Source organism: Phyllobates terribilis, unplaced genomic scaffold, assembly GCF_046119375.1.
Source record: "Phyllobates terribilis strain yellow unplaced genomic scaffold, ASM4611937v1 Scaffold_5__5_contigs__length_657084704, whole genome shotgun sequence".
Taxonomy (NCBI): domain Eukaryota; kingdom Metazoa; phylum Chordata; class Amphibia; order Anura; family Dendrobatidae; genus Phyllobates; species Phyllobates terribilis.
Window position 1 is genome coordinate 517,219,079 of NW_027362765.1, and position 22,449 is coordinate 517,241,527.

General features: G+C 46.5%; 2 protein-coding genes across 6 annotated transcripts in view; one reads left to right on the forward strand and one right to left on the reverse strand.

The window, feature by feature from the left end:
- LOC141271313 (germ cell nuclear acidic protein-like) overlaps positions 1-11,040 on the reverse strand; it is a 124,932-nt gene extending 113,892 nt beyond the window's left edge. Inside the window, exon 1 of the mRNA XM_073681426.1 lies at positions 7,024-11,040. The gene's annotated coding sequence lies outside the window, so the exon portion shown is untranslated. The remainder of the gene's footprint in view (positions 1-7,023) is intronic.
- Positions 11,041-11,230: 190 nt separating this feature from the next.
- ZFAND4 (zinc finger AN1-type containing 4) overlaps positions 11,231-22,449 on the forward strand; it is an 87,785-nt gene continuing 76,566 nt past the window's right edge. For 2 of the 5 annotated variants that reach the window (XM_073685680.1, XM_073685682.1), the window contains exon 1: positions 11,231-11,347. The gene's annotated coding sequence lies outside the window, so the exon portion shown is untranslated. The other 3 variants (XM_073685681.1, XM_073685684.1, XM_073685683.1) reach the window with 2 other exon arrangements.

The following is a 22,449-nucleotide window of genomic DNA, read 5'->3' on the forward strand; positions in this document are numbered from 1 at the left end:
CAAGGCAGCGGGCGTGCTGCTTGGGAGTTATGGTTGACCCCCTTAGCACTTTTTGGCCCTTTTGCCTTCACTCTGCGGTCCAGCTCACCCCAAACCATCTCGATTGGGTTCAGGTCTGGTGACTGTGGAGGCCAGGTCATCTGGCGTAGCACCCCATCACTCTCCTTCTTGGTCAAATAGCGCTTACACAGCCTGGAGGTGTGTTTGGGGTCATTGTCCTGTTGAAATATAAATGATGGTCCAACTAAACGCAAACCGGATGGAATAGCATGCCGCTACAAGATGCTGTGGTAGCCATGCTGGTTCAGTATGCCTTCAATTTTGAATAAATCCCCAACAGTGTCACCAGCAAAGCACCCCCACACCATCACACCTCCTCCTCCATGCTTCACGGTGGGAACCAGACATGTAGAGTCCATCCGTTCACCTTTTCTGCGTCGCACAAAGACACGGTGGTTGGAACCAAAGATCTCAAATTTGGACTCATCAGACCAAAGCACAGATTTCCACTGGTCTAATGTCCATTCCTTGTGTTCTTTAGCCCAAACAAGTCTCTTCTGCTTGTTGCCTGTCCTTAGCAGTGGTTTACTAGCAGCTATTTTACCATGAAGGCCTGCTGCACAAAGTCTCCTCTTAACAGTTGTTGAAGAGATGTGTCTGCTGCGGCATTGACCTGGTCTCTAATCTGAGCTGCTGTTAACCTGCGATTTCTGAGGCTGGTGACTCGGATAAACTTATCCTCAGAAGCAGAGGTGTCTCTTGGTCTTCCTTTCCTGGGGCGGTCCTCATGTGAGCCAGTTTCTTTGTAGTGCTTGATGGTTTTTGCAACTGCACTTGGGGACACTTTCAAAGTTTGCCCAATTTTTCGGACTGACTGACCTTCATTTCTTAAAGCAATGATGGCCACTCGTTTTTCTTTACTTAAAATTTGTATTATGGCAAGAAAAAAGCAGCCAACAGTCTATTCAGTAGGACTATCAGCTGTGTATCCACCAGACTTCTGCACAACACAACTGATGGTCCCAACCCCATTTATAAGGCAAGAAATCCCACTTATTAAACCTGACAGGGCACACTTGTGAAGTGAAAACCATTTCCGGTGACTACCTCTTGAAGCTCATCAAGAGAATGCCAAGAGTGTGCAAAGCAGTCATCAAAGCAAAAGGTGGCTACTTTGAAGAACCTAGAATATAAGACATATTTTCAGTTGTTTCACACTTTTTTGTTAAGTATATAATTCCACATGTGTTTATTCATAGTTTTGATGCCTTCAGTGTGAATGTACAATTTTCATAGTCATGAAAATACAGAAAAATCTTTAAATGAGAAGGTGTGTCCAAACTTTTGGTCTGTACTGTACATAATAAACAATGACCATAATCTTAAACAATACAAATCACTGACTGGTACAGGAGCAGAGAGGACCCTGCCCACGAGGGCATGCTTATATAAGGGAATGAGCACAGTGTCTTTTTCAGGTGGATTCCACCTGGAATCCTCCTGAAAAAAAGCTCTAAAATAATGTGAAAATGATGAACACATGCTCCTTCTTTTGTCACTTTTTATAACCTCTTCAGGCTTTGAATACTGTGAAGTGGCCAAAAAAGTGACTGGTCCATTCTTCGGCCAGCTTCCAAGCCACGACTATGTCACATACAGAATACAAAAAAAAAAAAAAAAAGCTGCAGCTAAGCTACCGCAGGAGAAGATAATTCAGGCAAACCATCTCCAACTGTTTCCTGAAGTGTCTTCCGCAATGCGGGTACAATGGTGTATAAAGGACGCTGTGGGCATATATTCCAAGACTCGCTTTCTCAGTAATGTATTTTTGTACCATGTGATTTTTTTTTCCCCCTTACAGACGATATATTTTCAGCACCCGTGCCTATGTGGCGCCCCTGAGGGTTTGGTCGCCACAGAGGTGTTGCATCTCAGTCAGAGATGTGGCATCTCACTCTAAGGTAAGGAGGGAGTACAGCCCGGGACCCTAACACCTGCATCCAACACACCACTCCAGGCAAATAGGGGAGGGCAAGATGTCTCTGGTTCTTGCTGAGCCTTTTCCTTGGCTGGAGTGGGGGGAACCCAGAGAAGGGGGAGCCACATAGTGGGTGTGGGTGGAGGAAGTAGCTTAGGGGGGCACATGAGAAGGAGGTATAAATTGGGAAGCCATTTTAGTGAGAGGTCAGTTCAGCCAGTCAGAGGAGGAAAGTGAGGGGAGCAGAGGCTATGCAGGAGCTCTGCTTCAGAGGCGGGCCTAGTCAGTGAAGCCCAAGTCTGAAGAGAAGGAGAGAAGAGAGGAGAGGGTGCAGGAGAAAGGCTCCAGGAATCAGGAACGGACCCCAGGGGTACGGGCCGTGCAGAAGGCCACCCGTACGCCCGCATCTGCCAGGCGGTGGAGGGGTCAGGCCATCTAAAGGGAACCGGTCCCTCAACTAGCGGAGGACTTTATGCCCAACTAGAAACCGGAGGCTGCAGTACTTTATGTCCTGTAGCCACAAGTCCACACCAGTCTCACCGAGGAGGTAGCCATATAGGACCCAGGGGACGGAACAGACGTCGCCTGCCAAGCCCGCAGGTACCGGATTGGAGAAACTAGGTGTGAGGTGCAGGAAGAAGGCCAGAGAGCGGGGACACACAGAAGGGGGTCCTGCTAAGTACTCCGGAGTTACCTGGGGGTAGACTGAACCCCTCCCTGAGTAAACACAGGACGGCAGTTACATGGATCCCTGTAATCTGGACTGCAACAACTGTGAGTAAAGACCCTGGGACTGCACTTCCTTGTCTCTGTGTTTCTTGCTGTGCCATCAACCCCTGCACTACAATGGCCAGCACAACCTACAACACCTACACTGCCCTGGAGCTAGCTCTTCCTGTGGAGAGCCACACCATCCCTGCTGCAGTAACATCAGCTTCAGAGGACTGCTCCGCAGCGGCGGCTCCCTTTAGCCGCACTCCACAGGTGGCGTCACGAACTTTATAAACTATAATCCCCTGTAAATAACCCTCTTTTTTTATTGACTGCCCTGGGTCACCGCCACTGTGCCATCCCCCAGCATTTACCGGCCCGACACCGGGTACCCCACGGCCCAGGCGGCGCGTCATCTAACATAAAGAAAACCTAGTCGAAATCTAAGTCGTCAGCCAGGGTCTGAGGCAAAGCCAGACAGCAAGGTTTCCACCACATTTGATGATCCCTTAAACGCTCTTGGTAAATAAGTGGGAAAAGCCAGCCTTCAAGAGAAGAATTTTTGCACAATTTCATGTCATTGCTTCATACTCCAGGAATATTATCAATAGTCTGATATTTTACTTACATTGTAGACTAAATTCGGAATGGTTTTAGTTTTTCTAAGCACTTAAATGTCTCTGCCAAACTTTCTTACCCAGATGAAGGGCTCATCGCCCGCGTTGCCTATAACGAGGGCTCATCGCCCGCGTTGCCTATAACGAGGGCTCATCGCCCGCGTTGCCTATAACGTGGGCTCATCGCCCGCGTTGCCTATAACGAGGGCTCATCGCCCGCGTTGCCTATAACGAGGGCTCATCGCCCGCGTTGCCTATAACGAGGGCTCATCGCCCACGTTGCCTATAGCGAGGGCTCATCGCCCGCGTTGCCTATAGCGAGGGCTCATCGCCCGCGTTGCCTATAACGAGGGCTCATCGCCCGCGTTGCCTATAACGAGGGCTCAGGGTCGGACTGGAATCTGGGGCCCACAGAGGGATTAGACTCTAGGGGCCCACCTACAGCAATATGCACATATCTGTTATCAGCTATCCCTGTTATAGTGGAGCAAATACTATAACTGGGATGTACAATTACGGTAGTTTGCATTAAAGGGGTTCTTTGGTTAAAACAAGTTATCACCGATCCATGGGATCCACATAATAGGTGATCACTTATTGATTGTTTGGGTCCGAACATTGGAAACCGCACCGATCGGAAGAATGGGGAAGCTTTCTCCCTGACAGGACACTTATCCCCATTTTAAAATGCAGCGACAGGTGGGAAGTCTGACTGCAGCTCTATTCATTCTCTTGGGGCTTCCAAAAAAGAGCAGCGCTCGCAGCCACTGAGGGAATGAATGGATCAGTGGTCGAGTTGCACGAGTTCCAGTCTAATGGGAAGAAAAGCTCCTCATTCTGCAGATTGTGTGCCAGCAGTCAGACCCCAAGTATTTAATCTCTAAGGCCATGGCCCCACTATCAGTATTTAGTCATTTGTTCTCGCTGATATTAACTAAGAAAAGATTTTTTCCATTAGGCCACAGCCCCACTCTCAGTATTTGGTCAGTATTTTTTCTCAGGAGTGAGAGCCAAAACCAGGTGAGGAACAATCAGAGAAAAGATATAATGGAAACAAGTCACCAATTCTGCATTTATCACCCACTCCTCATTTTGGCTGCCACTCCTGAGAATACTGACCGAATACTGACCAAATACTGATAGTGGGGCTGTGTCCTAATGGAAAATTTTTTTTTAAATGTCAGCGAGAACAATTGACCGCCATACACAACACAATCCACTCAGGGGTGGATTAAGAGTAGCAAGGGCCCCGGGCAGTTTAGAAGGCGCGGTCCCCCCCCCCCGCACACACACACACCTACCTGATGTATCAAGTGACATGTCACATGATCCCCTGTGATAGATCATGTGATAGTTCACGTGAAATTAATTTGGCACAATATTAATTATAATAATCTTTTTTAGGTTGTGTGCCCACTATGCGTTTTTTAAGCGTTTCCGCAGCGGCAATTCCGCTGTAGAAATGCTTAAAAATGCTTGGTAGAAGGTCTGCCATGTTCCCCAATGATTATCCGCATGTGCTGTGCACATGCTGTGGAAATTTCCGCTGCGGATTATCATTGCGGAAAAAAACGCAGCACTACCAATTATTTTGCAGAAGCGCGGCATTTTCGCCGCCATTGACTTGCATTGGACCACATGGAATCCGCATCACTGCATCTGTACATGCAGAATCCATGCGTTTCAATGTGCGGATGGTACCTGGGTTTGGAGAAGAGGAGACTCTCCTCCGGACCCGGGTACCATAGAACCTGTAAAAAAAGAATAAAATAAAAAATAAATATTATACTTACCTTCTGATGGCCCCCAGTGTCTTTATCCAATGCGTCCTGGTTTGCCGGCAGCTCGCGATGGTCTGAAAAGGACCTGCCATGACGTCATTTAGTCATGTGACGGGTCACGCGACCGTTGACGTCGGCAGGCCATCAGAAGGTAATTATATATTTATTTTTTACCATTCTTTTACGGTCACACTATATAAATCCATGCTGGTTGCATGGATTTATATAGTGTGACCAAGTTGTCAAGCACTTTCCAAGTGATGCTAAAATCGCTTGGAAAGCGCTTGTCAACCCACATGCAGAAATGCATGTGAAGAACGCTTCACTTCCGCTTGTCCCTGGCAGGAAAAACGCATGTAAAATCCGCATGTACAATCCGCATGCGTTTTTTCTGCCAGGGAGTTGCAGAAATGCTCAAAAAAAATCCGGAGCATTTCTGCATCGTGGGCACATAGCCTTACATTAATTGTATGACTCAATATTGAGCACACGTAGCCATCTATCCACAGCAGTAGGCCGCACGTAGCCATCTATCCACAGCAGGAGGCCGCACGGCGCCATCTATCCACAGCGGGAGGCCGCACGGCGCCATCTATACACAGCGGGAGGCCGCACGGCGCCACCTATACACAGCGGGAGGCCGCACGGCGCCATCTATACACAGCGGGAGGCCGCACGTAGCCATCTATACACAGCGAGAGGCCGCACGTAGCCATCTATACACAGCAGGAGGCCGCACGTAGCCATCTATACACAGCAGGAGGCCGCACGTAGCCATCTATACACAGCAGGAGGCCGCACGTAGCCATCTATACACAGCAGGAGGCCGTACGTAGCCATCTATACACAGCAGGAGGCCGCACGTAGCCATCTATACACAGCGGGAGACCGCACGGCGCCATCTATACACAGCTGGGGGCCGCACGGCGCCATCTATACACAGCAAGGGGCCGCACGGCGCCATCTATAGACATATATAGATTTATTCTAACCAAATCCACATTGGGAAGGATCGCATACAGTGTTGGTGTGTACGGTTCCAACTTGTATCCATGATGGAGTACATTTATAAAATACTGTGTAAGAAGCAAGAAAAAGCACCACATATATAGATGTGAACACCTGTATAATGTAAAGTCATACAAAAATTTATTAAGCACAAAAAAGGGGACAGGGGATTAAAAACACCAACCAATGGTATTATACATCACTAATATAACATGTGAAATATTACAACAATCTCAGCAGCAGCCCTCATACTGTTGAGGAATATACACACAAGGAACATGTAAATGGTAAACGTGCTAACAAGTAATGTATGAAATCCGTATGCACATGGAGTAATACAGTATTTATCTAGAAGTGATGGCCATCATAAAACAACCTATCATATCATAACAGAGACAGGCATATACGGATAAACACATAATTGCCCCAAGGAGAAAGGGGAAAGAAAGGATATATGTACGTATATACAATATGTGTAGTCCATCTCAGTCGTTCGTCAGAAAAAGTAAAATGGTCCTGCTATAATAATATACAAAATGCCCAAAATATCTCCAGAGACATTGGCCAGTATTGTTGTATAGTCAATGTATCGATGACCAGAAAAAAATGGAAAAAAAAAAGTCAAGAAAAGGACAAGATGGTAGGCTCAGCCCCCCCTTCCCCCCCAAAAAAGTATGGAGGAGACTGGTGGGGAGATGTAAAAATACAACCTGCTGTGGTGTATAAAATACTGTAACCTCTTTATCTGAAAAGTCTATCCAGATGTCTAACTAATAAATCCTAATTCTGTACCAGTGGGCAAAATTATTTTGTAATCTAAATTCAAGATTATTGTATTACTTTTGTGGAAAATTGTGTGACACAACTGTGTCCATACAAATTAGATAACTGGGGGGTGAACACTGGTTCAAACAAAAGCTAATCTTACCTTTCCTGTACCCATGCATGGTCATCTCCGCCTTAGGCCGGGGTCACAGGGCCATAGGTTCATCCAAGAGAATTGGGTCAATTATGCTAATGATACTCTGATCCAAGCGACAGCATAGTGTGATCTGATTCTTTCGGCCTATGTGCACGACGCACGCAGCTCTGCCCCCTGCCCCCTACTTGGTACAAGGCACACGCAGCACGTAGATCTGCCCAGTACATGGCTCACGCAGCTCTACAGCACGTAGATCTGCCCGGTACATGGCTCACGCAGCTCTACAGCATGTAGATCTGCCCGGTACATGGCTCACGCTGCTCTGCAGCACGTAGATCTGCCCGGTACATGGCTCACGCTGCTCTGCAGCACGTAGATCTGCCCGGTACATGGCTCACGCAGCTCTGCAGCACGTAGATCTGCCCGGTACATGGCTCATGCAGCTCTGCAGCACGTAGATCTGCCCGGTACATGGCTCACGCTGCTCTGCAGCACGTAGATCTGCCCGGTACATGGCTCACGCTGCTCTGCAGCACGTAGATCTGCCCGGTACATGGCTCATGCTGCTCTGCAGCACGTAGATCTGCCCGGTACATGGCTCACGCAGCTCTGCAGCACGTAGATCTGCCCGGTACATGGCTCACGCAGCTCTGCCGCACGTAGATCTGCCCGGTACATGGCTCACGCAGCTCTGCAGCATGTAGATCTGCCCGGCACATGGCTCACGCACCCTGTAGCATGTAGATCTGCCCGGTACATGGCCCACGAAGCTCTGCAGCACGTAGATCTACCCGGTACATGCAGCAGAGCAGCGTGAGCCATGTAGATCTGCCCGGTACATGGCTCACGCAGCTCTGCAGCACGTAGATCTGCCCGGTACATGGCTCACGCAGCTCTGTAGCACGTAGATCTGCTTGGTACATGGCTCACGCAGCTCTGTAGCACGTAGATCTGCATGGTACATGGCTCACGCAGCTCTGCAGCACATAGATCTACCCGGTACATGGCTCACGCAGCACTGCAGCATGTAGAACTGCCCGGTACATGGCTCACGCAGCACATAGATCTGCCTGGTACATGGCTCACGCACCTCTGCAGCAGGTAGATCTGCCTGATACATGGCACACGCACATCTGCAGAATGTAGATCTGACTGATACATGGTACACGCACCTCTGCAGCATGTAGATCAGCCTGATACATGACTCACGCAGCTCTGCAGCACGTAGATCTGCCTGATACATGACTCTCACAGCTATGCAGCACGTAGATCTGTCTGGTACATGGCTCACGAAGCTCTGCAGCACATAGATCAGTCTGATACATGACTCACGCAGCTCTGCAGCACGTAGATCTGTCTGGTACATGGCTCACGCAGCTCTGCAGCATGTAGATCTGTCTGATACATGACTCACGCAGCTCTGCAGTACGTAGATCTGTCTGGTACATGGCTCACGCAGCTCTGCAGCATGTAGATGGCATCAGGTGCTCTAGACTGATGAGTCAAAATGGAAAACCTCTGACTCTAAAAGAAGGACGTTTGTCCCCAATTGGCTGGAGAGCGGTACAATAATGATTGTCTGCTGGTAGCGGTGAAACATAGGGAAAGTTGGGGGCTGCATTTTTCAGCAAAAGGAGTTGAGAGATTTGGTCAGGATTAATGGTGTCCTAAGTGTTGACAAATACGGGCAGATCCTTATCCATTATGTAATGCCATCAGGGAGGCGTCTGATTAGCTCCAAGATTATTCTGCAGGAGGACAACAACCCAAACATACAGCCAATGTCATTAAGATCTATCTTCAGTGTAAAGAAGAACAAGGAGTCCTGGAAGTGATGATATGGACCCACAGAGCCCAGATCTCAACATCATCAAGTCTGTCTGGGATTACATGAAGAGACAGAAGGATTTGAACAGGCGAAATCCACAGAAGATCTGTGGTTACTTCTCCAAGATGTTTGCAACAACCTTCCTGCTGAGTGCTGCCAAAATCTCCAAGTCTACTTAGAAGAATTGATGCTGCTTTGAAAGCGAAGGGCGGTCGCACCAAATATTGATGTGGCTGAGATTTCTCTTTTGTTCACTCATTTTGCATTTTCTGAATTGCAAAAAATAAACAGCAAATTCTTTATTTGCAGCATTTTTTCTACACCTGCCTGAAACTTTTTTTTACAATACTGAAAATCCTGCCTCATCTGAGGTACCCAAAAAGATAACATAGCTGCAGAACTGCACCGAACTGAAAACTTCAGCTCTCTGGGCTCAGAGTTGGGTGAGTATATACAATATCCATGTATCAGCCTTCACAGACAACGTGGTTATGCCACATAATGCAGGCTACATACACAAAAACACAACTCTGCTCTACATGCACAACAAGCATAGTTCTGCGCCACATAGATCAGCCAGGTACATGACATACACAGCTCTGCAGCACGTAGATCAGCCAGGTACATGACATACACAGCTCTGCAGCACGTAGATCAGCCAGGTACATGACATACACAGCTCTGCAGTACGTAGATTTGCCTGGTACATCACACACACAGCTCCGCAGCACGTAGATCAGCCTAGTACATGACAAACACAGCACTGCGGCACGTAGATCTGCCTGGTACATGACACACACAGCTCTGCAGCACGTAGATCAGCCTAGTACATGACAAACACAGCACTGCGGCACGTAGATCTGCCTGGTACATGACAAATACAGCACTGCAGCACGTAGATCTGCCTGGTACATGACATACACAGCTCTGCGGTACGTAGATCTGCTTGGTACATGACATACACAGCTCTGCGGCACATAGATCAGCCTGGTACGTGGCACACACAGCTCTCCAGCACGTAGATCTGCCTGGTACATGACATACAGAGCTCTGCAGCACGTACATCAGCCTGGTACATGGCACACACAGCTCTGCAGCACGTAGATCTGTCTGGTATGTGGCACACACAGCTTTGTGGAACGTAGATCTGCCTGGTATGTGGCACACACAGCTCTGCGGCATGTAGATCTGCCTGGTACATAACATACACAGCTCTGCGGCACGTAGATCTGCCTGGTACATGACATACACAGCTCTGCAGAACGTAGATCTACGTGGTACATGAGAAACACAGCTTTGTAGCACATAGATCTGCCTGGTACGTGGCACACACTGCGTTGTAGCACATAGATCTGCCTTGTACGTGGCACACACAGCTCTGCAGCACGTAGATCTGCCTGGGACGTGGCACACACTGCTTTGTAGCACATAGATCTGCCTGGTACGTGGCACACACAGCTCTGCAGCACGTAGATCTGCCTTGTACGTGGCACACACAGCTCTGTGGCACACGCAGCTCTGCAGCACGTAGATCTGCCTTGTACATGGCACACACAGGTCTGCAGCACATAGATCTGCCTGGTACATGGCACACACAGCTCTGCAGCCCATAGATCTGCCTGGTACATGGCACACACAGCTCTGCAGCCCATAGATCTGCGGCACTAGATCTGCCTGGTACATGACATACACAGCTCTGCAGCAAGTAGATCTGCCTGGTACATGACATACACAGCTCTGCAGCACGTACATCAGCCTGGTACAGGACATACACAGCTCTGCAGCACGTACATCAGCCTGGTACAGGACATACACAGCTCTGGGGCAAGTAGATCTGCCTGGTACATGACATACACAGCTCTGCAGCCCATAGATCTGCCTGGTACAGAACACACACAGCTCTGCATCAAGTAGATCAGCCTGGTACATGACACACACAGCTCTGCAGCCTATAGATCTGCAGCACTAGATCTGCCTGGTACAGGACATACACAGCTCCGCAGCCCATAGATCTGCCTGGCACACACAGCTCTGCAGCACTCCGCCTCTAAACCCACGCTGGACACACGTGACGACAGGAGGAGCACTGGTCGGATTTCATTAAAGCTCCTTAATCCCCAATAATTTGCCTCGTTCTCCCGAAAAGTGACCGTTCACATGACTATGACATCATCAAAGTCTCTGTCCAGGCTGTCATCTAGTCACATGATCTAGCAGTAACCTAAGCCGTTCTGGCTGGATGGGTCATGTGACACCCGTTGTTAAGGACAGGGGTTAACATCCGGGTACCTCTGTAACAACAACAAGAGCAGAATGTCCCGCCCCTCACTCTCCTCCCAGTGGCTGCCTCCCTCCACTGTCTGTATGGCCACGCCCATTCTTTTTATTGGCTGCCACTCCGTTCTAGGGTTGCCGTTGTTGGAATCCGATGCTTAAAGGTCCGACCGTCTGTCTGTCTTTCTGATGTCACAAAGGAGAGGCGTGGCTTGGAAGCAAATTCGGGTTAGTCGCTGGAAAGGTGTTGGAGGGGAGTACTGGGGTGGGGGGCTCGATCTCCCCTCAGATAATAGCCGGGAGGTCGGGGTAATGTGCCGGTCTATTCACCCTGGGTAGAAGGGCGAGTAACATATTGGTGGGTAAGGAATAGGGGGGCGATAGTTCTGTTAACGCTCACCTAGGCTACCCCAAACATTCTGTGCCAACTGTTACCTCTCGTGGGTATCCCCACCGGTGAGTGATCTGCTGACTCACGTGATGAGGTAGGTCATGACCTCTAAGTGCCAGTTATCCAAGGGTCATTCTCCAGGTGTGGGGCATGTATGGTCGGTGAGGTCAGCGCGCTCGCCCCGGTGAGGTCAGCGCGCTCGCCCCGGTGAGGTCAGCGCGCTCGCCCCGGTGAGGTCAGCGCGCTCGCCCCGGTGAGGTCAGCGCGCTCGCCCCGGTGAGGTCAGCGCGCTCGCCCCGGTGAGGTCAGCGCGCTCGCCCCGGTGAGGTCAGCGCGCTCGCCCCGGTGAGGTCAGCGCGCTCGCCCCGGTGAGGTCAGCGCGCTCGCCCCGGTGAGGTCAGCGCGCTCGCCCCGGTGAGGTCAGCGCGCTCGCCCCGGTGAGGTCAGCGCGCTCGCCCCGGTGAGGTCAGCGCGCTCGCCCCGGTGAGGTCAGCGCGCTCGAATTAAAGATTTCATTATATATCTATGGTTCCCAAAAGGGCAATATTATTAGTATTAGTATTAGTATTAGTATTAGTATTAGTATTTAGAATATTCTCATAGTTAAGGATGATTTATCTTAGCCAAGAAGAGTGAGCTACTCCACTCCTTCCTCCTTTGCTATGAGGGGCTATTGATCCATGTATTCACCCCCACCCCCACCCTTCAGGATCGGACATGTTCCCACCTGGGGATCTGTATAAATGAATAGCCCCATGTTACAGGATCACTGTGCGTACAGGTGACAGGTGACATCATGATCACTGGTTAGCAGAAACGATCCACAGGGAGTAGGGCAGGAGGGTTCTAGAGTCACCCACCCCCCTCTAACCCCATGTGTTACTGCAGACTATGTTACAGATTACCTTTCTCTTTCTGAACAAAGGGGCACATGAGTGCAGCTTGTGTTTTTTTTTTTTTTTTTTTTTTTTTTTTTTTTTTTGTTGTTTTTCTCTGAACTCCTCATATCAGAATACCCAGACCCTGCAGAGACGCAGTGTGAACACTGCCTTAGAGGCTTTCTCCAGAGCCCCATTGGCGGTTGTGAGATTTTCTGCCCAGTACGGCGATATATGCTGCATTAATATCTAAATAGTGGAAATCCAACCAGAGCCCCGTTACGTCACCAGGGTCCACTATGTGCTGGATATAGTTATAGAGGTAGACCACAACACAGATGTGTGCATGACGAGACCCCAGGTGAGGATGCAGCCACATAGATCAGGAGGTAGAGATGTCCCTGCCACCTTTATACAATGGACTCCTCTGGCCAGACCATAAAGGCTTGGTGTACCTATGTGTGTATTTCATTATTATTTATTGCATGAAATGAGGCACATTTGTAGTTGGTAATTATTAGTAAACCTGACAAGTACCGTAGATTCATACTGCCCAAGCCAAAGGCAGGATAACTCTCAGCCATTACGGCAGCCAGGTTTGTTTTACTCTAAATTGCTGCGGCATCTCAGAAAGAACGTTGGTTTAAACAGGGCTGTGAAGTCGATAAGCCAAACCTCCAACTCTGACACCAACTCCCTCATACACGGCTCATGTTTAAGTGATAAATTTACTGTAGCACAGATTCATCTCAGCTAAAAGTCTAGACCCTTAGATCAGGAATAGGACAGACATTTATAGGACATTTCATAACTTTCCCAAATTCTTATGAAAAAATATTCCCCACAAACTGCATTGAACTACTGTACCCAAATTATTATATATTGTTGGAGTCGGTCCATTTTATACTAACTGCGACTCCACCAAAATGGGCTCCGACTCCACAGCCCTGCTTTTAAAGCTGGCTGTCGCCTAGTCATCTGAGATGCACAGTCCCCAGCCGGCTTTTAAAAGTATGTTCTTTCTGAGATGCCGCAGCCCTTTAGAGTAAAACAAACATGGCTTCTATAATGGAGACTTGTCCCTGCCCTACTCTCCATGACTGACAGGCCTTTCCTTATACACACATTGGGAGAGGTCTAGAATATGGGGGGGGGGGGTGAGTAAAAGCTAATAGTGACCAGCCTTGGACTAGTCATCCTTGACACACTGGTCGACTCTTAAAAGTATATGTTCTCTGATACACCGCAGCCCTTTAGAGTAAAACAAACATGGCTGCTGCCATAATGGAGCCAGGCTGTGGTTCCTGCTACCTGTGGCTGTGGTAAAATAATCAGTTTTCAGGTTCCCTCCAGTTTTTCTTCTGCAGCTTGCATGTATTTTAATACACCGCAAGTGTCTCTCCCATTAGCCGCCCCCCGTGGGGTCAGCCTGCCCTTCTCTCGTCTCCTAAATAGACTAAAAGTTCAAATCACTCTCTGAAAACGTATCAAAAATAAGTATAACTGATCATTCTGGCCAAATTTACATGTCTGTGAAAACCGGTCCAGGGTCGGATCATGATATCTGACCTGACCAGTGGGTTTCTAACCTGAGCTACCTGACTCATGGGCTTATGGCAGGTGGGCCGGGCATTACGCTCTAAGCACGGATGTGTGACTTCGGCCTTAGGCAGAATTGTATTAGGGCACTGCTATGATCATGGTCTATGTGGAAGTCTAAGGCCCCCATACACACGTTGAGTATTTTACCTCAGAATTTGTAAGACAAAACCAGGAGTGGGTGATAAATACAGAAGTGGTGACGTGTTTCTATTATACTTTTCCTCTGACTGTTCCACTCCTGATTTTGGCTTACAAACACGGAGGTAAAAAATCACCAAATCGCGTGAAAAAGAAGCTGAAATCTTTTCAGGTGGGAAGAGAAAAATAAAGAACTAAAATAATATATAAATATGAGCATTCATAAACTAATACTTTATTGAAGTTTTCTTTCCATTTATGACAGCATTTAGTATTTTTGGGTAGGAGTCTATCAGCATGGCACACCTGGAATGGGCAATCTTTGCCCACTTTTTCTTGCAGTAGCACTCCAAATCTGTCAGATTGTGAGAACATCTCATGTGTACAGTGCCCTCTTCAGGTCGTCCCACAGATTATCAACTGAATTCAGGTTTGGGCTCTGGCTGGGCCATTCCAAAACTTTAATCTTCTTTTGACAAAACCATTCTTCTGTTGATTTGGAGGAATTCTTGGGCCTGAGTGTTTTATTGCAGAATTGACTAATGTTTGGAACTGTTCATATTTCTCTTCCACCTTGACAAAGCCCCAGTACCAGCTGCCAAAAAGTATTCCCAAAGCATAATGCTGCCTCCATCATGTTTCACTAGGAGTATAGTGTTGTGCAGCGTTGGCTTTGCACTAAACATACATTTTGGAATTATGGCCAAAAAGTTCAATCTTGGTCTCATTAGAACATAACATGTTTTGGTAAAACATAGCTGGGCTCTTATGTTTTTCTTTGTAAGAAAAGACTTCTTAAGGCCCCGTCACACTTAGCGATGCTTCAACGATCCCGACAACGATATGAGCTGTCAGGGATCGTTGCTGCGTCGCTATGTGGTCGCTGGTGAGCTGTCAAACAGGCAGGCTCACCAACGATCAGGGGAGTAGCGACATCGTGGAAAGAATCTTTCCACGATGTCCTGCTCCTGGTTACGAGCCTGCTGAAGCAGGAGCCGGCTGGTAACTATGGTAAACATCGGGTTACTAGGGGCACACGCGCTCCTAGTAACCCGTTGTTTATCATGGTTACCAGCCTGATCGCTGCTCCCGCTGGTCACACACAGCGATGTGTGCTGACCAGCGGGAGAGCAACGACCAAAAAATGGTCCAGGACACTTTGCAGCGATCAGCGACCTCACAGCAGGTGCCTGATTGCTGCAAAGTGTCACACATAGCGACATCGCTGGTGAGGTCGCTGTTGCATCACCAAAACCGTGACACAGCAGCGATGTCGCTATGTGAGACGGGGGCTTTACTCTTGCCACTCCACTCCACAGGCAAGACAAACAAATACTTGAGATTGTTTTCACATGCAGAACACAACCAGTACATGTCATAAATTCTTTCAGCTCCTTTAATGTTCCTTGTAGGCCTCCTGGCAGCTTCGCAGACCAATATTTTTTTTTTTCCCTCCTCAATTTTTGTGAGATGTCCATTTCTAGGTAATGTCACTCTCGTGGCAAAGTTCAGGGAACCTGTCACTAGAAATGATGCTATTAATCTGCAGGTTAACAGTGTTATGCTGCCTGCATGCAGCTGAATGCTGCAGGGAGAAGAATAACTTTATTCTCCCTGACAGCATTCAGTATTCAGTCATGGGGGCGCTACTGGTTCACTCACTGCTCTGAGAATACAGAGTGGCCACTGTAACCGCACCCCCGGCCCTGACTGACACTGGCTCTGCATTGTGGCCGCATATCTGCGGGTTAACGGCATTATCTCTAGTGACAGGTTCCATTTAAGCCACTTATTGAGTCTTTACTGTATTCCATGGTATATCTAATGTCTTAGACATGTTGTTTTTTTGTCCCTTCTCCTGATAACTTTCAACAATGAGATCCCTTTGCTGTATTGTAAGCTGTTTATGGACGATAGCTTTTGCTGTAAAATGCAACTAAGGGCTCTTTCGCACATGTCACTGTGTTTCCACGGACCGTGTGCTCAACATGCTGACATGTCCGTTTTTTTTTGAGGGTGCACGGTCTGCAAAAGTGCCTCATGCTAAACACACACGGATAACATCCATGTGTCGTCAGTGTGACACCTACTGGCGCCTGGGAATCAGCGGTACAGTTAGCGCTATTCCCAAGCGCTGGGTGCTGAACACTGCCCTCATCATGTTTCCCTGCCGGCGCTGTTATCAGCACCAGCAGGGACAATGAGCGGGTAGTGGTAGTCTGATCCCGCAGTGTCCCCACCTGTAAAATTAAGGAAAAAAAATCCTTATACTCGCCTGTCTTAAGTGTCCCCCGCTGTAATCCATGCGACCGATCAACAGAGGAGACGGGGAGAATGAGCCGCTGCAGCGAGCGGGCCCCGGAGCTGCGCACACTATCCTGACACACGGGACACTGATATCTCCTGTACCGGAAATATACGGACGTGTGAAACCAGCCTAAAAAATGTCAGGAAAATCTTACTAGATTGGCTAAACTTTATATAGGGTTATCAGAATCACTGTAAATGATGGCAGCTGTGTACTGACCACTATGTAACATGAGATTGTGTTTGGCTAGTTCTGAACAAAAGCACATCCCCCAATTATAAGAGGGTGTTCACATTTATGTAACCATATCCTTTCTTTTTTTTCTCTTTGGCTTAGTACAGATTATGGGTGACATTGGTGGGGGGGGGGGGGGGAATCTGAAATGATTCCTTTTGGAATATTTCTTACATGACAAAAACCTGCCATTTTAACAGTGGTCTGTAGACTTTTTATATCCGTTGTACATGATATCTTACTGCTAATTAACTGGTGTACTTCATGCATCCTTTATACCCTCTGTTCTCTAGACAAGCCCCCATAGCATACACCATGAAGATTATTATATAACCTCTGTTTAAAGTCTCTGTTAGCACTTACAACATAGTTTGCATGATTACAAATGCTTTGATGGACCCTGACTGGTCCTATTTGCTTATAATGGATTCATCCCGATTCCTTTTACTTAATCCAACAGTGTTGGAGGTTCTGAAAATTAAAGGACATATGTTGGCAGATTTATTGCTATGTAATCTGACAGCAGCATGAGGAAAGGCAGAGATTCTGATTCCCACGATGTATCACTTAGTTTACTGGGTGCAGCAGTTATAATAGCATGTCTACTGCAAACCTGCCCATATCACAGCTTTCTGTGTACATTTAGTGGCAGAGCTGCTAATCAGTGCTGGGGTTGCACTAAAATGCACAAGGCCAGTTGTCATGCAGTGATCATCTCCTGCTGATACAACACATTGTATTGAAAGAGCAAAACACAGCACATTATGTGACACATCCCTGGAATCAGGGTCTCTGCCCCTACATCATACACTTCTCAGATTATTTGGCAAAATCCGCTGACCGATTCCCTCTTAAAGAGCTCTGTTCACAAATGAGACCTGATAAATCCCATTAGTCAATAGGATTTCATCCCCCTTTTTTTTTTTTTTTTTTTTTTTTTTCTCCCTTCGTCTTCTGTTATAATTTTATTGTCTAGACTGTAGTAACATATCAGGCTGTCTATATAAGTATAGATCCTCCATTCTGTCACCTAGAATTGACATCCAATCCTGCTCGCCTAATCTCTTGTATGATATATGTTGCGTTCAATTCTTGTTCTTCTGTTAGAATGGTAAGGCATTAAAACAGATATTAGCGATGAGTGAGCGCTAAAATGCTCGGGTACTCATTGAGCAAACTGGAATGCTCGAGTGCTCGGTCTAAGTAACGAGCCCAATGTACGTCTATGGGAAACTCGAGCGTTTTTCTGGCGGCTCCCCCTGGCAGTCTGCAGAGGGCCTAAGAATTGCTCAAATGACATGGGAACTGCATGGGAAGACCCCTGGAAACATTTCTGACTCCCAGGTCACTGCTGTCAACAACGTTGTCAGAGTATTACACCACTTTTACGGACTCGCAATAAAACATACAGAAACAAAACCAAAATGGATTTTCTTGAAAAATATTTCCAGGGTAATGACTTGTATATAAGGTAAAATAAATATACAAAAATGCTCCTTTACACCTTGGGCTATGTTCACACGTAGCGTTTTTGATGCGTTTTTTCACTTCTGCATTGCTTTCAACCAAGACAAATGCATTCACTGGGAAATGTCATTTTAACATTTTACAACCTTATTGGCCATGTGGTGTGTAAGACATCATCAGACACATCCTGTTTCATTTATGATGAGTCACAAACCCTATTTTTATAGGGCCAGCAGTCAGCCCTCACTATTGTTAGAGAGCCATCAGCCGGCTATGCTTTGTTGTTCCCATTATTAACAAGTGGGTCTCCTATACGGTTATTGCATATGCAGTGACTGTAAGGCCTGCCAAAAGTTTGGACACAACCCAATACCCCTTTGAAGAGACATAGAGGGTCTCGGGTGGGGGGGATGTTCCCATTATAAAGGAGCCGGTCTCCTATAGTGGTAATACTGGTAAAAACCCCACTAACAATTTAAAGACACAGAGCTGGGCCACAGTAACAACATGTTCTTATTAGAAAGGAGAGGGTCTGCTATACAGTTATAGGGTATGCAGTGAGTCCAACGGCTGCCAAAATTTAGGAAAAACCCCAATAACAATTTATATTCAATCTGTTTTAAGCATCAATTTAGCATTTAATTATTATTCATTTTACAAATCAAGTAAAATTTATTGTGTTCAATTTTGAAGAGAATATAACAAAATAGAATTATAGAAAAATGTCCAAAGTTCCAATAATTCAAATGGTAGTATATTGAACAATATAATAATTGTAAGGTAACCGCCTATAAGAGAATCATAGAATATAGAATTTTCCTCAAAATATATCTGAAAAGCCCATGATAAAAAAAAATGTAAAGGGGCTGGTTGGTCCTTTATGCCTGTGTGACTAATTATGAACACCATCGCGTATCTGTTGAAACTATTAGAACAGGGTGTGAAAATCAGGTAAGTCCTGGAACAGAATCCATCTTCTAAATTTATCATTGGTTCCATTGCATTCTGCAGACAACTCTTCCATTCTACATAGATTCACGATTTCCTTGTACCAATCTAGTTTCTTAGGTGGGGTTTTTAAGTTTCCAAAACCAACCGTACCGCTGTTAAGCGAAATCAATGTAAATCCTTCTTCTGTATACCTATTGAGGAAGGGAGGATTGACAGAAGGGCTGTTTGAGGAGACCCCAATACTCAGTTACCAACGTATCACAGGAAACAGTCAAATACCTTCTCCCAAAATGGTTTAATTTAAGAACACTCCACTCCCACCATATATGAATCGTTGAACCCACTTCACTTCCACATATCCATGTTCCCGAAACTGTAGGGCACATTGCATGTAGTTTAGATGGGTAGTGATACCATCGTGTAAGTATTTTATAGTTCTTTTCTTGTGCAGTCCCAGCATTAGTGAGCTTGTGTGAAGAGGAACCCTTTTGCCCACTCAAGAGGGGATAAACTAACCCCCAAATCCTTCTCCCATGCTTGCTGAAATGCCAGTTTTTCCGTTCTCTCCTCTGCCCAATCCCTCATATCATAGAGATAGCATGAGTCGGACCACTTTCCTGAAGGAACATGTTTTCAAAGAAGGTGTAGTTTGAGAATGAATTTACATTAAGGTTGTGTGCTGCTAGAAAGGATCGCATTTGCAAATATTCGATCCACTTGATTAACATTTGGGGATTTTGTTTGTAGAGATACAAAAGTAGGTATCATGCCATTTTCCAAAATCTGAAACAATCTGGTGTCCTCCACTGCCCGCCGCCCGAGGAAAGATCCGTGCAAATATCTGGGTAGAAAGGAAGGGTTATAAAATATTGATGCGAGTGGGCTAATAGTTCTACCTGGAAACATATTTTTCCTCAGGATTAGTGCCCACGATGCAGATTTGATGCAGAGTGTTTTTGCCTCTCTGGCAGAAAAAAACGCATGCAGATTTACATGCGTTTTTTCAACCGGCATGGATTTATATTGTGTGACCAACTTAGATGCTTTAAATGCTGCATCTATAGTGAGGGGGGGGGGGGGGATTAAAAGTAAAAAAAAAAAAAAAACCTGTATATTCGCCTCTCCGGTCTCCTCCTGGCCGCGTCCTCTCTTCAGCATCCCGCGGTGTACTGGCAGGACCTGCGATGACGTCATTTAGTCAGCTGATGGTCACGTGACCATCACCTGACCGCTGACCATCAGCTGATTAAATGACGTCACCGCAGGTTCTGCCAGTACACCGCGGGATGCCAAGGAGAGAGGACGTGGGCGGTGGGAGACTGGAGAGGTGAGTATACAAGCTTTTTTTATTTTTAACTTTTTTATTTCGTTTTTTCACCGCATGGTAGCCGGGGTGAATAGGAGTTGTAGTCTCCTCTTCATCCCGGGTACCACACGCACCGCGATTACGCTGCAAATTCGCGGCCATTGAATTTAATTGAAACGTAGCAAATCCACATATACCTGCGGGTTTGCTGCATTTCAATGTTACTCCATGGCCGCGAATTTGCGGCGTAATCGCGGTAGAAATGGTCATACTGCGTTTTGCAGTGTGAATTTGGCGCGCTAATTAGCGCATCATGTGCACAGCACACCTGAATTCACATTGCTTTGCATGGCAGACTATTTTACAAGCATTTTCGCTTCCGCAAAAATGCTACAAGAACGCTATGTGGGCACATGGCCTCAGTGCCATGTTTTAAGTGTTTCCCTAGTTAGATTGCATTTGGCCAAGGTCGCTCTTCTTGGCACCATGGTAAATGTCATAAAGGGACTTCTGAGCCCTCCTGTTCCACCCCCACCCATTGTTTAGAGTCTGCATGAAAGTGTCAATCTAAAATCCTCATCAAGGCAGAAGCCTGAAAGTACCTATAAAAACTTGGACAGTCCTCTCCTCCTAATGACTTGTGACGAGAGAGAGAACCCGTATGTTTATGCGGGGTTTAATCTTACCCCAAATGAATTTGATTAGCTGATCTTAGTTTAAGAAAAAAGCTTTAGGTGGAGAGATCAGAACTGTTTGAAAAATATATAAAAAAAACAAACTAGGTAATGTATCCATTTTGATGGCATTCATTCTTCCAAACCAAGAGAGCTTCAGTTTGCTATATTTCAATAGATCTCCATATGTTCTGTGCAATAAAGATTGATGATTAAGCTCAAATAATTTATTCGGGTCTGAGGGAATATGAACCCCTAAATATTTCAATGATTCTTTCTTCCATTTAAATGGGAATTTAGTCATAACTTGTGAGATTTCAGTCTGTGGAATAGATATTATATTCAAGGCCTCTGTAATTGACTTTAAAATTACTAACTGCTCTAAACCTATCAAATTCTTTTAGGATCATTGGAAATATTTGTGTGTGGGATATGTAAAGAAGCAAATCATCTGCATACAGAGCTGCTTTATAAGGCTGCGTGCCCACTATGCGTTTTTGCCGCAGAATTTCCGCAGCGAAAACGCTTGGTAATACGTGCCCTATGGTCCCCAATGATAATCCGCATGTGCTGTACACATGCTGCAGATTATCATTGCAGAAAAATCCGCAGCATGTCCATTAATTTTGCGGACACGCAGCGTAATTGCCGCCATTGACTTGCATTGAAACGCATTTTATCCGTATGAGCACACGTGCACAAGCGGATATCATGCAGTTCAATGTGCAGATGGTACCCGGGTCTGGAGAAGAGGAGACTCTCCTCCAGACTCTGGTACCATGGATCCTGTTAAAAAAAGAACTTAAACTATAAAAAATAAAGATTATACTTGCCTTCCGATGGCCCCTGGTGTTTTCTCCACTACGTCTGGTATGTTGTATGGGTCGCGGTGGTGTGAAAGGACCTGCCATGATGTCGTTTAGTCATGTGACAGGTCACGCGACCGCCGACCTCCTGTACTGAGGGGTTTTTATACAAGGCCGTTATTTTCTGTAGGTAACAAGGGCCCAAGCCGATCTGTTTTAAAGCTTCCTCCATAAACCCCCAGTGAACTCTATTGAAAGCCTTCTCTGCGTCTATAGATAGGAGACCTAATGGAGTGGAGCCACTTCTTGCTTTGGAGATAATGAGTAGCGTCTTAATAGTACTGTCCCTAGCCTCTCGTCCTTTGACAGCCTACCTGATCATTCTTGGCTATAGAGGGGAGTAAAGGAGCTAACCTGTCAGCCAGTATTTTTGAAAATGGTTTAATATCTATATTTAATAAAGACAGTGGTCTAAAATTAGCAATTATTGAGGGGTCTTTTCCTGGTTTGGGAAGTACGCTGATGTGTGCCTCTAGAGGTTGGGGGACAAATCCTGTGTTTCCATAAATTGCATT